At 33.4% G+C, this 17090-nt stretch overlaps 1 protein-coding gene across 3 annotated transcripts in view; it reads right to left on the bottom strand.

The window, feature by feature from the left end:
• LOC106790840 overlaps positions 1–17090 on the bottom strand; it is a 165261-nt gene that overhangs the window by 57897 nt on the left and 90274 nt on the right. The window contains exon 1 of one of the 3 annotated variants that reach the window (XM_014756055.1): positions 1844–2229. The exons of the other annotated variants lie outside the window; for them this stretch is intronic. The gene's annotated coding sequence lies outside the window, so the exon portion shown is untranslated. Of the gene's footprint in view, positions 1–1843; positions 2230–17090 lie in introns of those variants that run through there. 3 annotated transcript variants of the gene reach the window in all.

Here is a 17090-nt window from a genome sequence, read left to right as displayed (position 1 = left end):
AAATTTAGTAATCTCTTGGGTATGGGGTTATCCCTTGGTGTGATAAGTTATCTGAAAGCTTACGAACCAACATAGTTTATTACAGGACAAAGAAATCACAAATGTGAAAATTGGAATAATAGCAGCAACCTTTACTATTTCTTTCTCCTTCTGTTTCTTTGTATCATTTTGTTTAGAACTTAATGGAAGCTCTCCATTACATCGATACTCGGAAACAATACTGTTTCATATTCTCCGGTTAATTTATTCTACTCACGCGCTAGTAGAAAATTGCTTGCTGAGCTATCTGTATTCATTCCTGCACGTAAGATGAGCATTGTTTATCATCCGTTTCTTTTATGCACGATTTCACCCAAGAAAACTCACCAAGAGAGAGAGAGAGAGAGAGAGAGAAAGAGAGAGAGAAAGAAAGAGAGAATCCTACAAACTAAATTGTCTTTTTTTTCCAGACAAGCCTCGTTTATTTTTATTCATCTTACGAATAGACGAAGTAAAATTATAAAGATGAGAAACGAACATAGAATTGTGAATAGTGAGAATTTACTCTACTCGTAGATCCATTTACGTAGAATATTTTCCATCTTACTGGTACCAAACTTTCATATTTTATCCTTTAAAAATAAATTAAATGAAAATACACGTTCGTTTAATTAACCGATCGGTACCTGGTCGATAATAGCGACGTAATTAGGGTTATACACTCTATGATAAATTAATTAAAAGTAATATTACTTTGTGTTCAATGTAGAAATGAAAATATACAACACACTTAGAATGGCGTTCGTGTTAATGAAATTGTTTCACTGGGTTCCATTTAAAGACCCTTATATTTTCTTCCACATCTTAAGCGAACATTACGAAATAAAAGCATCGGGAAACATCGTAAATAATATGTTTCTCTTTGTACCTAATGGAAACCTCATCATCACGATGAAAAATATTCTTGTAAAAACCTTTTGGTATTCGCCAATTGATTTTACTCACACGTTGCCAATTTCAAATGGCTATTACGAGATGTTTACATCTGTCTATATAACAGCAGGGCTGTGAACAAAAAACTACGACGACCACTTTTCCCCGTACATTTTACCTTTTACGCTTTTATCACGGTGTTTCGATCGAACGAGGGGTTTGCCGACTACTAGCATCTAACATCGTACAATAACATTCCCTCAAAGTAGGAACAATATTTTTCTTTTCCTTCGTTTTATATACGTGAGAAACAAAAAGAGGAAAAGAAATAAAAGAAGGAAGAAGAAAATAAAAAAAAAAAAAAAATAAAAAAAGGAATGAAAATACTATAACAACAAAATTTCAAGACCAAATTATTAATATAAATATTTCTTTTTCCCCATACACGATTATACTATCACTAATATTTCTTATATATAAAGGGAAATGTATATATTAATTTTCTTTAATCAATAAATCTTGATTCAACGATAATCATTTACTCGAGAAATTAATCTATCCCTATTGCGTTTCTTCATTCGTATCTTATTATCGAAGAAAAACCATTTTCAATTTATTTTTCATCCGGACATCCGTTGTGTTTCATCGTAACCATATTATATTTTGCGTTTTCTTTTAACTTGCATCACAGGAAATAAAAACCTCGTCCACGTAGTTACTTCCGTTACTAAGGATTTCGAAGTTGAAAGTTTTCTGAAACACGAACTTCGGCTTTTTCGCATATGAGAAGAAGAAGGGGAGATGAAGAAGAAGATAAAGAAAAAAAAAAGAAAAATAAAGATTGACTACTTTGTAACATGGTTTCTTTATCTATCTATCTCTTTCTCTCATCCTTTTATGAGAAATTTTTCGCTACGATGAGAAGACCTACCCCCACTATATTCACTTCCTTCCATCACCCTTAACGCTTTGCAACGGATAATAACCTTCTTCTTCTTCTTCTTCTTCCTCCTCCTCTTCTTCCTCCTACTCCTCTTCTTTCTTTTCAAGCTTGGTCTCTTTTCTCCTACGATACTGGAAACAAAAATAAACGAAGCTTGCTTTTCTTTTCAGAAACCTAGGCAATCGCTTTTACGTTTCCAACGATCTCCCGAAGGAATTTGCGTTTTATTGTCTATCCTTTTTTAACCCATCTCACTGTCACCCTATCTCTATTCCAATCTCTTAACTATTCGCTTAAAATACATTCGTCAGTAATTTATTAACACGCGTTATGTTAATTTCAAAAATTATATAAATGTCTAAATAGATTATTTTTATCTTTTTCATGATCGATTAACTTCAATATTTGTAATATACATTTAAGAATATATAAATGTGTGTGTGTATTATTTTTCTTTTTTTTAAATAGTGTTATTCAATTGCATCTCATTTATATGGGACACCATTTTAGAAAGCTAATTTATACACGAACCGGCATAATAACATTTCAGTCAAATAACTGGATAAACATTAGGACATTTTTGAAACATTTGGCGAGAATGAAACGAAGACAACGAAATACTTTTCTCATTTCAGTTTCTACCACGACAGTTTACACGGTGAAATGGAATAAAATACGATATCTATTTGAGACCTTAGACGTAAAACCTTAGGATAAAAAAGTTAATGAAAGAGTAAGAGAGAATACAGAGATAGAAAGAGAGAGAGGTAACATCTTGTTAAAAGAATAGAATAGAAAGTTAGAGTAGGCTAGCATTATCCTTGTCTCCTAGGAGAATAGTGGGTAGTATAACGTCGATTGATTCCGGGAACTACGTTGATTATGTTCCAGCGATAGTCTTGTCTTCAGAACACGGACGCGCGATGAACTTTGAACTTCCTTTGACAGAATGAAGCTTTGGCTATCTCGGAATCGATCGTTGAAAGAGCACCACCGACCCAATTCAACTCAACTTTGCTTCCACGTGCACCGAAGGTGGTCCGATAGCTCGAAATATTTCAACAACCTTTTTCTCTATCTTATTTCTTTTCCTTTTTCTCTTTAGATAGATCGGAATATTTCAAAAGAGATCCATTCTCTACGTGTTAGATTAGAATTTTTGATATATATTTTTTAAGAATAATTTTCAGATATATTTGATTTAGAATAATTATTTTTATTAATTTCAATTGGATTAAAAATATTCAACGTGTTCATTTGATTATTTATTTTGTAAGTGTTTGTTGTTGGCTTGACTGTTGTTTAATTTTGTTGTTGAATTAATGAATGAATGAAAAAAAAAAGAAAACAAATTTAAATATTTTCCTTAAATTAATCCTTTCTTTCCGGAACAACTGACCGCACGTATATTTTCTCTGTCTGACAGTTTTCTCGACCGTGAGATTATGGTTTCACTATGCGATGCATATATTTATGCAATTTACGGATATACCAACAGCCTATTTTTGCGGAATTTTCTTATTTAATATTACATAATATTTTTTAAGAATATAACGCTACAGTTGATTCTTGATCAAGATATGCAATTATGATAATCACTATTAACGATGCTGATTAATTCCTGATATTCTTGTTATGGGGGACTACATTTCCGAACAACATTTTCAACTATAGACAGGGGTAAGAATGAAAAGGGTTAATTAATAATACAAAACTTTTTTTTTCAAATGGTCAAAAATTCTATTTAAATGAAATAATAAATGAAATCAAAAGGTTTGATACAAAATTTTCGTATTGTCGGGTTACTTTGATACAACACTTTTGATAATTGTTACAAAAACGGAAGTTAAAGATTCGACAAATTACGGAAAGAGTAAAATAAATAAAGGGGGAGTAATTTAAAGAGATTTACAAGATTCTCGTGGAAAAAATAAAGAGACTCCGTGGGTATGTCTCCTTTTTTGTTTCTCGGAATGGTACTCGCAAAGTGAAATGTTGAAAGACTCAGTTCATCGTTGTGTACGGGGGCGTACGAAATAAAACTTTTGTTTCGACCATTTCTTTCTTTCACTCTCTCTTTTTCCCTCTTATATCTTCCCTTAAAAACCACAAACAAAAGGTTCATCGTTTCTCTCTCTCTCTTTTTTCCTCTTTTTATTATTTTTTTTTTTTTCTCATTCTTTCTTTCCTTTCTTTCTTTCTTTTCTACTTTATCTACAGACTGTGCGAAGAAAGCGTAGATAAAAGAAACGAGTGAGTAACATAGTACAAAGGCACGTTTACTCACAGCATTTTTTCCTTTCCCCATATGCTTTTTTCTCACTTTCTTCGATACCAAAGATATCATCAGTCTTTCTATTTTCTTATTCTTTTTCTCCTTATCACGAGGAACAAAACTAAAATTCGTGTTATTCAGAAATACGAACTTATATATATATATATATATATAGTTCTGAATCATGTGTGCCAGCGTTGAATCTCTTAAGAACACCACCGTTTGCCATACTCGTAGTCGTTATGGTCGTGGTCGTTTGACCGATGAGAATATTTCTCTCACGTACGGCCCATGCAACACGTCCGACTTCGGCCAAGAAATGAAAACCATAAATTTCATGAATCTCCATTTTCTAACCGCACCCGACGCCTTAAAGTCTTCGTCAAAATCGAATCGAAAAAGTCGGAATCGTTTTTATCATTCCAAACCCACCGTGAGAGATCTCTTACACAACCTCCTTACGAATAATCTGACCTTAATGCGGAAGGAAGGATCAAATAAACTAGATCTCTCAGTTTATTGCCAGTAATCTAAGAAATAAGGTCTTTTCGATAATCCTACTTTTCGATGGAAGTAGGTACTTCTATGAATATTTATCGTTAAATGGATTAACGGTACTTATGCGAATCATTTGGAATTTATTTTTATCCATTTTTTTCACTTTTCATTCTCACATCAATGACATTTTTATTATTATCTGACACAGATAGATTTATAACTTAATAATTATTCATATAATATATTAAATTTGGGATCAATAAGTCTATGCGGTTTTTGCAAATCTATGTGTGAATTAAATTTATATATTAATTAGAAAAATAAAAACATTTTTAAAATAAATTAAATATATATATATTATATATTTATTATCTATTATATATGTAAATATACAGGGTTTCTTATCCAGGGTGTACACGCGCTTGACAAATTTTCCAACTTATTTTACTCGAAAACACGAAACCATATATGAATAAATTTAATTTTACTATTTTTGACTTAATTTTTCATGTATTATAGAATCGTCCTCTCTGTTAACTTGTATCACCAGTCACAACACATCCTGTATATAAATTAAAATCTAAATATAATAATATACATATATATAATATGTATGCGCGCTTTACAATGCGCATATAAATATTCTATATAATATACCTACATATTAGTTCATTTATCATCGTTTAAAAAAGTTTCAACGAGGTAGAAAAAACATCGAGATTTACTCTCGAGCAAAGAGTATGACGATTAACATTCCCTGTTGATTCTGCTAGTTACTCCCGATTGTATATATATGGTTGCAAAAGCGGCATGATGGCCGCAGGCCGTCTACTCACCCTTGTTTTACCCTGCATTCACCCTTCACCTGCGTTCTAATGGGATTATTACAGCTACGTACGAATAACCGAGCACAACCACTATCTTTCTCTCGCTTTCTCTCTCTCTCTCTCTCTCTCTCTCTCTCTCTCTCTCTTTTCATTTCTCTTGGTACACCCTTTACATGCTAATGTCTCAGCGTTGAATATCATACGAGCAGCCTTTGAATATGAAATAGTTAGAAATTGGAAAGGGAAACGTCCTTCCTACACCACCAATTTTTCCTTCCCTCTCTGAAACACCACAAATATTCCTGCAAATGTTTCGAAAAACACTTTGATGTTCGAACGTAAACGATTAGAAAAAGGAAGGAAAACATTTTCTTCTTGTATTTACATCACATGCCATATTTAAATGTACTTTGAATAATTTCAATATCATTTTCATCCTATCTGTAAATTATATATTCGTTAGTTTAGAAATTGTACAATTTTTATAATTATATCTCGTATTACACTGCACCCCACTCGTCTCTGTGCACGCAGTAAAAATAAAATATGATTTAATATTTCGAACAAAAGGATATAATATATCATATTTAATTACTAACGTATAAGTATAATATATATACGCAAGGGTTGAAATGCAAATGATCGTAATAAATGAAGATTTCTATTATTTCTTATTAAAATGAACGAAAATAAAAAAAAAAAAAAAAAAGAAAGAAAAAAAGAAAACGTAGATTGAAAAATTTCTTTTCGAATTGACATTCACCGTCGAAATTGAATCGTTTTAATGTTGTCCTCATTGGAAGAATCTCATTAACCGCTCAAACAATTCTCTCGAGGCTCGCTTAATCTTCCAGCTCGTGCACGATTCTCGTTTCGGATTCGATGGGGATCGAAGTCCTTCGAATGGTTCCACTTTCGAATATTCAAAGCGCTCTTATCCGAATCCATCACTCTGTTCGTTCATCATCAAAAGTGGATGTGAAAGAGAAAGAGAAAATCACGCTTCGGATTTTCACAAAACGATTTATAAGGGGGTCAGTTTTGGCTACAGTTATTAAGCGAAAAGCTATCACAGTGCGTTCGATTAAATTACAATCCGACTAATTTTAAAAATAACAGAGATAGATAGATAGATAGAGAGAGACAGTAGTATTAATATTTTCACCCTTTTTCTATAGAATATATAGCAAATTTATGGATTTGTTGAAGCACGTCATTGATAATCCCGCGTAATTTTACGCATTTATCAGACAAATTTTCTGATACAATATTTCCCCTACGTGATTTTATGTTTTTTTTTGTTTTTTTTTTTTACTTCTTTTTCATTTTAAAATCTCATAAATATTAAACAAATATGTGTACGAGTAAAAATAATAATATAAAAATTGAGAAAAGTAATGTAAAAATATTCAACATTATTTCGTAGTAAAATTATTCCGAAAATAAATTGGTTAGATTGTACAAATAATACAAACGAAACGAATATTATTTTGAAGATCGAAATGTGTATATATATGTATATAATACAGGAAGAAACATAAAAGAAAAAGAAAGAGAGAGAGAGAAAGAGAGAGAGAGAGAGAGAGAGGAAGAGAAAAAAAAGAACAAAAAAATATATCTCGCAGTTCACGTTTTATAACGCGTCGGTTAGTATGCCGATGGCTTCGTCTCGTAAATCCGTTCGATTCGCGACGAACGATCCGCGAAAAAACCAGCCTCGAACCCAACCCAACCAAACCCAACCCCGTCTGAAAGTTGCTCATGGCTGTCACACGATGAGAAAAAAGCTCGGAATAAAAGGTTTTCAATTAATCCCGACGTAAACCACGAACGATAGCCAATTCGCGGGTATGCGTTTGCATTCCTGTTACGCTCTTATCGAAAACAGCCGATTAACTGATAGTTAGGGGAGAAAAAAGAAAGAGAGAAATGGAAATGGGTAGGAGGACGGGGTGGAGAGGGGGGGGGGGACGGTGTGGCTGCACTCGTTGCAGTCTTTTCAAGGTTTTTTCCTGTTTTTTTTTTTTTTGTTTTTTATTACTCTCTCTTACTCTTGACGTTATATATCGAAAATAGCTCGATTTATATTTTTTACTTTTTCATTAATTTTGTTTGTTGCTAGTTTGATGTTTTTGTTTCGCGTTGAAAAAGTTTCGGGAAATTGAATTTTTTGATACCATCGATATGTTCTATTTTTATTATCTACATGGTATATTCTTCGATGATGATTATTATTATTATTGTACTACGTAAAATATATGTCGACATTTTTCTATAGTTTTTGCTTCTTCTTTTTTTTTCTTTATTATATTATATTATATTTTATTTGTGCCGACACGTGAAAAGGAATCGAGGGTACGCGAGAAGTTGTTTTTAAAACGTGACCGAAGAAAATGCTGATAAAAAGTAAGTTGGGTTTTCGAATCGTGGTTTTCTTGGACTTGCATAATACGACGACGAAGTGGTGGTTATGGGCTGATGGGGTGATGGCGGGGGAGGCAGGGTGAAGGGGTGTGTCGGGGTGAAAGTAAAAGGAACGATTTTCTCTCGTTGAATTCTCAACACGAACCCGAAACTCTTTTGTCCTAAGAGAGTTTCGTGATGTTGGATTATGGTTTCATGAACCGTACAACAGAACTTATTACTTTTGATTTGCGAACCTTTCCTCCATCTAGATATTTCGGAGAGGAAAAGAGGACCATCACCACCACCATTACCACCACCACCATCACCACCAATAGCTAACATAAGTCCGTGTCGATCCTAAAACGGAATTCCAAATGGAGACGTTAATTTTCTGGTATTAGGCACGATAGTTCCGCATGGAACATAGTAGAAGGAAGTGGTTCCCATAAGGTGGAACTGGAGGAAGGCTTTGGCCTCGAGTGTTATCAAGGATACGGATCTTGTTTGCGTGCCGAGTTTGTCCTATATTTAGTAACTTTAGGATTCGCGTTGAAGTACTCGGCCTACCTTAATAGTCGTACCCGGTGTGTACCGCGAGCCGCCTATAAATTATGTTAATAATAATGGCGCGAAAATTTGGATTGTCTTCAAATCTAATAATAATGATAAGAGTATATCAAAAACGAAAAACAAAAGGAAATCAAAATTAAAAGAACAAGAAGTGTACGAATAAATTTCATGTATCGAATCATATTTTGTCAAATGATAATACAATAGTTAAACACCATAGATATAAATAAATGAACTTGTAAGTAAATGACCGAAGTGGTTCGGTTGGTTCTTTGAGTAAAACGTTAAAGGAAACAAGGGTCTGATCATCGACTTTCGACCAAGACTAGGACTACTTTGCCAACGTACAAAGGCATATCCATCGTGAAACTAAGTTCTATGGGGTGCTCTACATGCTAATATCTGTCCACTGAATATCAAGGCGACACGCTCGTATATTAAATCGTAGAACTCTCGGGACAAACTCGGCATTTGTGAGCATCCACTACGATGGAATGGAGAGATACTTCTACCAACACGTTTCAATGGATAAAGCAAAAGGAAAAGAGAAAGAGAAGGATAGATAGATAGAGAGAGAGAGAGAGAGAGATACTTCTCTATGAAATCTCCAAAGAGAGACCTTAGGGATTATCTCGTCTAACGAACTATAACTATCGCAATTGGATGCTACCCTGTTCGCTGCGTTATGAGAATATCTATTTCAACGGATATGAAATAAGTCATACGGTGCATCGTTTGACTACCCCGTTTTATTAGGTGTAAGTGAATTCCTATTTAATATTTGATGAAAGATAACAATTTGACTGTTTTAATCAAAAAGGTATCGATCTTGGTGGTTAGAATTATCTCAAAATTCAAACTAATTTAATCAAAATGACTTGATTCATTTTATTTAGAAAATTTTTATTCAATTCTCGATTGTTAATATAAAGAAAAATTAATGAAAGCTCTGTTTTATAATCGAACCAGTGATTTTAACTGATTTTAATAGTTCTAGTGTTATATGTATTTGTTGAACATTGGGATATTATTCATTGTAACGTTGAATTTTATTCATAAAATTCGAGTGACAATTATTGAAAGCTTAATTGACGTTTATTAATTATATGTCCTTTTAAATAAAAGTTCATGGAACCGTTCCCCCCGGTTGATACGTCTATTTTAAATGATGTCAAATATACGAAACTTGTTGGTTCGTTCCCGAGCAACTAATTTCATTTCATTTTATTTCATTTTCAATCAAATTAAAAGCCACCAAACGACATTAATGCGTAATTCCTATTAACGCGTGGTAATCTCTAATAATTTATCATCTGTGATCGAAATCGAAACTTATCTCTAAATCCGCAAAAATATTTTTTATAATAATAACAGAATCAGGCTAATATAATTTATTAGATTAGAAATATTTGATAATTTATTATTCATTTTTGTAATAGGAAAAACTTTTTTCTCTTGAACATAAATAATAATCTCATATTATATGGATCGTTAAGTAACGAAAGAATATATTTATATATATAATATTAATTTTGAAAATATAATATAAAAATAATGAATATAAAATATACAACAACGTCGGCCCTGTATTTTAATTAATTCCATGTTTTAAAACGAATCATTCTCCCTTAAATATTATTATACACATTTAGAAAAATATTCCATAAATTTAATCATGAAAATATCGTGACTATCGTAAATTAGACGAAACGAAAAAGAAATGATTTAGATGTGCAATCGTAGATCGAAATTGAATACTCTTGGCAATGTTCTGTTAAACAAAACGACTTAGGAAAACTTTGAATCATTTCGCAAGGAGTAAATCTACCTACGATGGTTTTAGAATATACGCTCGGTAGAAAAAAAGTGTAATTTATCATCGGGAAATCTTCGAAAAGAAATCGAGGTGGAAATGTAACTTCGGCTGTTTTAAATGAAAATCGAATTTACACAGTGGCAAACACGTTTAGTGCTTACGTTAGACGCGATTCATCATTCGGTAAAAGTAACGGTAACGGTACTCCTTGACATTTTCGAAATTACGAGCGTTTATGTGATTCGAAAAGAATAAAGTTATAAAAGAAATAAAAAGATATCACGCTTTTCTTTTCCATTCTTGTATTTCTATATACACGTACGTGTATTTTTGCATGTATTTCAGAGTATACTCGCTATATTTTCACAAATATACCCACCTACGTAGAGAAAATTTTGCCCCGGAATATCATTTTTCGTGGAAAACAAAACAAAAAAATACTCGGGTGAAACATACGACGAAGAATGAGAGACAGAGGGCGAAAAAAAGAGAGAGAGAGAGAGAGAGAGAGACTGAGAGGGGGAAACAGAGGGATGAAATTCGTGTGTTTCTCTGCGTGTGATTCGGACGAGAAAAAACTGGGCAAAAAAAAAATATTAAAAAATAATAAAAAAAAAAAAAAGAAAAAGAGAAAAAGAGAGAAGGAAGGAAGGAAAGAAAGGAAAGAAATAGAGATGAAAAAGAGAGAGGAAAGAATAAACGGAGGATACAACGCGACAGAGTTGGAAAAAAGATGGAAAGAGAGCTCGGCAATGTAGAAACGACACGATAACGGGATTACACATAAAAGCCACGGGAAAACATTGCGACGCGTGAATTTTCTTCTCGCAAAAGGTCGAAATAAGCGGAACCGATGGTGGGAGAAGAAAGAAACTATAGTCGTTGTTTGAGAAGATGCCGTGAATTCCGCCGATGGTAACGACATACGTTCCGGAAAATTACGTTCTTTTTATTATTTCTTTTTCCTTTTTTTCTTTTTTTTTTCATCCTTTTTATATTCGTAGTCCAGAGTAAATATTCTCTCCGGTTAAGAATGAGAGAGAGAGAGAGAGAGAGATAGAGATAGAGAGAGGGAGAGAGAACAAAAAGAAAAAGAAAAAGTAAAACGAATTAAAATGAGAAGATAAAGGAATTTTATATTTACCACCATTTGAAAATGTAAAAGCAAATGATTACGATATCTCGTACGGTGTATTTATTCGAACCCTCTAGTTTTCCATGAATTTTCTCAATAATATTATTCTCATGAATAACAAAAAGAATCGCGAGAAGATACTTACATTTATTTTTCATTATCTTTTTATTTTTCTTTTCAACGTGTAAGAAGATCTTACACGTTTGACAATGACACTTATTTCGTTTCACTTTTTACGTCGTTTTAATAACCCTAAGTTCGACAACGTCGTTAACGATGAATTAACGATCGTTAACGAGAAAACGATTAATAAAATGACGAGAAATATTTGATAGGTATGCGAATTGTTGTGAAAATTTATTGAAAAGTTTTTCCAAACTTGGCAGGGTCGATGGTAAACGTAACAACTACTATTACTACTACTACTATTACTGTGCGATGCTCTAAATGTTTGGCATAATCGGCGGTGTGTTCAGCTAAAGCTTCGCAATTTGTTGCCTTGACTTGACGCGGGCATCGCTGTTAATCGTCCGGAAAAACATTTCGTAAAGGAATAAAGCTAGCTGCTTTGCTCGCGTGCCAAAAGAAACTGGTAATCGTTAATAGACGTTAAAACGTTGTTCGACTTTCCTCATAATTTCCTAGCAGCCATACGAGAGACAGTGCACGGCCATTAAAACTCGTTAAATATTTAAGAGGCTCTTTATGACTACTTTTTCTGTGTGAAAGACTCTTTTTCTTCCGTCTCGTGATATCGCGTGCTCATGCCATGAGTTTAAAAATTTCATGAAAATATATTAGGCCCCTCGCGATTTCTTTTTTTTTTTACAGTCTCTCTCTCTCTCTCTTTCTCTTTCTCTTTCTTTCTCTCTTTTATTTTTCTCGTTTTTCCTCTATTTTTTCTCTTTTTACTTTTCTTTACTTTTCCTTACTTTTCTTTTCTTTTCTTTTCTCTGCGCATATCTCATTTTCTCTTACTTGCTTAAACACATTAACGTTTGTTTAGATGAATTACCTTTCTCTACTTTTCCTTTACTCATTTTCCTTGAAAAAATACTGCATTGTATTACCTACAAATATAGCTTTATTTAAAGCTCTAGTGCTATTAAATGAAAATTTTTCTTTTCCCTCAAAAAAAAAAAAAAGAAAATAAAAAAACAGAAGAAAAGAAAAACAATAGCATTTTTGATCAACGATATCATTACCCATAAATATGTATACGTATTACGAAATGTAGAAAATGGTTTAATCTATCTCATTATTTAATCCATTTAGAGTAGAATCATTTAGCTGGTAGTAGTAGGTGGTCCCTTTATCGTTTTCCATAACCCTCTAAAAGTGGTGTATTCAATGCTAGTGAAATTATTGATCGAAAGGAGAGTTGGTTGAGTTGAGCGAGACATTACTAAAGCCATGCTAGGGAAACTATGAAAGAGAGAGAGAGAGAGAAAAAGAGAGTAGGAGAGAAGAGGAAAGGATTATGGCGATTTAACGTTAGCTTAGGAACAGGTGAAACTGTGCTCGTCGAATTAATGACGTTAATGGACGGGGTAAACATAATGGGTAGCCTAATTATAACGACACGGTGTGTTATATTTTGTCGTTGTTCTCATGTTAGTCGGGGATATGGTGGAGTTACACGACGAGTAGCCCACCCGCCATAAACTCTCTATGTAATGGCGTTTCACGTTCAGGTTAAACGTTGCACTACTACGACACACCTGTGGACTACCACCAACTATTACATGATTCTTCTATTTCTTTATTTCTTTCATTCGTTCTTTCTTTTATTATTTCTTTCCTTTGTTTTTTCTTTTTCTCCTCGTTCGATTTTATTTATATTTTAGTTATTTATTTTTAACTAAATACGAACGATTTTATAATCCACCCTTTGATTGCACTTTTTAAATCCACACTTTTTTTCTTTTTGTTAGTTTCTATTTGACGCGAGTCAATATATTAGTTTGTTCCATTTTTATATTTTTTCTTTCGCGTCATTTATACGTCCGGGATACTTCGCACAAATTTATTTAACTGAAAAAACGAATTTGCCTGTTAAATAAAAATGTAAAAAAAAGAGAGAGAGTGTGTGTGTGTGTGAGAGAGAGAAAAAAGAAAAAAAGAAAAAAAAACCAATGGATTTTATTCGGTACGATCATTTCACGTTTCCCCATCTTTCTTTCGTTTCGTTTTTTACAAGGTTAATCTTTCCTCGGACATTCATAGTATTTTTCGCAAAATCATCTCTTTTCTACTTTTTATCCTGATCAAACTCAGCTCAATTGTGTCCCTTTGGAAGACACCCATTCTTATCTTCTGAATATTCTTACTATCATCGACATTTCAATCTTATCTTCGATGACAAGAATAAGACAACTCATGTCTACGTTGAATTCAACTACCTGATATCTTCATTCGCAACTCGTAGAAGTATATTCGTAATACTGAGAATGATCTCTAGAACAATCCCCTTCCCCTTCCTTCTTCTTATCTTTAGTTCTTGATTGTTCAGGAGTATCGTTTAAAACTAGAACGGTTATTTGTATTTATTGAACACGAAACTCCGTCATTAAAAATTCTCTTCCATTTCTATTGAAAATGTCTTTTATTTCTCTCTTTCTCTCTCTTTCTTTCTCTCTTGTACTCAGAAGGAGTAGTAGTATCCAGTAGAAAATCCTTTTACTTTGGATCTCGACTACTTTCTTTTTTTTCTTACTGTCGTTTCAGTTCGATGCTCTTGACGGTAATCCGTCGAGATGGTATGGCTGATATGTTCGATACGAATCGAAAGAAATAAAGAAAGAAAGAAAGGAAGAAAGAAAGAATGGAAGAAAGAAGGAGAGAAATAAAAACATGAATGATAAAAGATTTTCAAATACTTTCGAGAGAAATAAGTTCTCAATATGTATATACCATTATTTTTATTTAAATAAACCATTTCTTCCTATCGTATGACGACACAATTTCTGGAGTATATATATCTGGACTTTTTCAATATGTTTTAAATATTTTTTTTACCGATAAAAAATCTACGCGAAAGCGCATTCGTTAGATCTTAACTTTTCTTTACTATTTGTTTGTTTCTTTCTTTCTTTCTTTCTTTCTTTCTTTTTTATGTTCGTTTTTTCTTTTTTTTTGTAAAAAGGGACTCAAAGAAAAAGTTGACGCTGTCAACGACTACCACCTCTCGGAACTTAAAGTTTTTTCAAGTTTTAAGGACGTCATCCTTCGCTTATTATTTTCTTTCTTGTAACTGTAATAACAGTGGATGATAATCCTGAGATAGTCGTCGTAAAAAAGATCATAAAAAAACGTTCCAACATACTTGTACATTTATTAGTTGCGTTATATCGCAACAAACCCCTTATTTTCGAATACAATTCAAACGTTTTATTATTTTTCTTCGAGATCATTCAACTACTACGAATTATCCAATTTGCATTATTTAATAATACAATTTACCTTTCATTTTCTATCAGAATCCTTTTATATCAAAAGAATCATGGGAGTAGAAAGCAAGTAACGATTCTATCGTTTGAAAACAGTCCTCGACGTTGCATCATCTCACTTTTGACCTATTTCTAAAGTAGCACATCGCGTTGAAAAATTACTAACATAATAACAGGAACACCTGTGTAAATACACACAGATAAAGGTGATTAAAAATAATCGTTAGTTCGTTCGTTCATTCGATCGAAGGATCATTTATTATATCTATATATTTCATTTCTAAACATAAAAAATTATCTTTACCGATACTTTATCTATTACATATATATATTATGATATATATTACGAGAAGAGGTTAAAGGGTTATAGTACACGTGAAGGGGTTGATGTTGGAGTAGGATGACGACAACGTAACGACGCAGTCGTGTAGGATTAATGGCCGTATTATCGCGACTTGGCAAAATTTAGGCTCCCATCGAGTAGCACTATCGGTCCACCTAGTTGTCGTCGTTCGCTTCGATATCGATAATGGACGGTGTTCGAGGTCCTCGGGATCGTTTCACATACTCGGCCCCATCCTTGCGCATAATTCACGCCCGCGAACCGTATCCGAATATTCCAAGATATCCCTAGCAAAGAGGAGACGAGGGAATGAAGTGGTGGGAGTGGGGGGGGGCAGGGGGGGCGAGGGGTCGGTTGGGTTGGTGTCGGGTTTTACCTTCACGTATCAACGCCACGGAATTTCCAATCTATCCCTCTTATCACTAAATCCAATGGCTGTGTACCAGTAGCAGCAGCAGAAGCAGCAGCAACAGCTCAGCAAAGCAAGCTTTCGAGAGCCCCGTGTCGTCGTTCTTGTTGCACACAACTAATTAATAATTATTAGGAATTTTCGATATATCTAGATGTCGGTTATAATATCAGAGAAGAGGAATTTCCCTTTATATATCCATCATAACCCCCACCCCTCACACACATCCTCCACTTCGCCAAGATCGTATCTACTTTGTTATTTTATTTCCTACGTTAATGATACTTGACATTTATTTCATTTGATTATTTTAATACAAAAGTACGCGAGTGTACTACTTATTCTTTTTGATAGAATATTTAGAAATAATAATATAAGATCACATATTGAAAATATGTACTCTTATAATATATTTTAATGAGGACGTGTCGATTGATTAACATACATGATATTGTTCGATATAATAAAATATATTTTATAATTAATCGATTATATTATTATATTAACAGATTGAAGGGTTTAACATTTTTTAAGAATTATTTTCTTTAATTACGCATTGATTTAGTCGAAGTGACTAATAAATATTGGTCTCTAGTTCTCTCTTTCTCTCTCTCTCTCTCTCTCTATCTCTATCTCTATCTCTATCTCGGTGTCCCTAAAATCGGAACTCTCGGTAGTTCACCTAGCCGTACCAGTCGATTCGACATGACACGCGTGAGAGCTACGTTTCCCCGGAGGCACTAAACCAAACCACCGCGAACGCCGATATACGACCACGAGATCGTTAACGAGATACGGACACGAGTATGGAACGCTGGAGACCCAACTGGACTATCTCTCTCTCTCTCTCTCTCTAATACTACTCCTTCTATGTAGAAACACGCGTGTTAGCTTACCGATAATGTATATTAACCGGACCATTGTCATTCCGGTGTTTGCACAATAACGACAATAAGCACTGCTTTAAACTATCAAGAAATAGAGAAGAGACCCCCGCGAGTCATATACTCTATTGTACATACAATTATATTTTATATTTATATTGTGAAAAAAATAATATATTCAGGCGAGATAATATAACGCAAATAAAAAAAAAAAAAAAAGTAGGAAATAAAATTCGATAAGTGTTTGACGAATTTGAACAAATTTTTGTTTCTTTTCTTTTTTGTTTTAATATGAACAAAAAAGGGGGAAAGAAATTACGAATTTTTTAATATATTATATATATATATATATATGTAATAATTATCATTTGTTATAGCACGTGTGCGTGTCTTCATCGAAAACCATTTAGTCTTACAATTCGTTTGACGGACAGAAACGTCCGTCCGATTTGTTACGACGTGATTTTTAGTGAAAATCCTGGCGAACGAGCCGGGATACTACTTTTTTGTTGTTGTTGTTTCTTTTTTTTTTTTTCAATCGTAAATCAACGCCGCAACTCGCGCGTCCAATCTGCTTTATTCCGCGACGACCAAAGTCCGTTGTTTTACGATGTCGCGCTATC

This window comes from Polistes canadensis, unplaced genomic scaffold (genome assembly GCF_001313835.1).
Source record: "Polistes canadensis isolate GaletaPanama2010 unplaced genomic scaffold, ASM131383v1 scaffold_7, whole genome shotgun sequence".
Taxonomy (NCBI): Eukaryota; Metazoa; Arthropoda; class Insecta; order Hymenoptera; family Vespidae; genus Polistes; species Polistes canadensis.
This window is presented reverse-complemented; position numbering and strand designations above follow the sequence as displayed.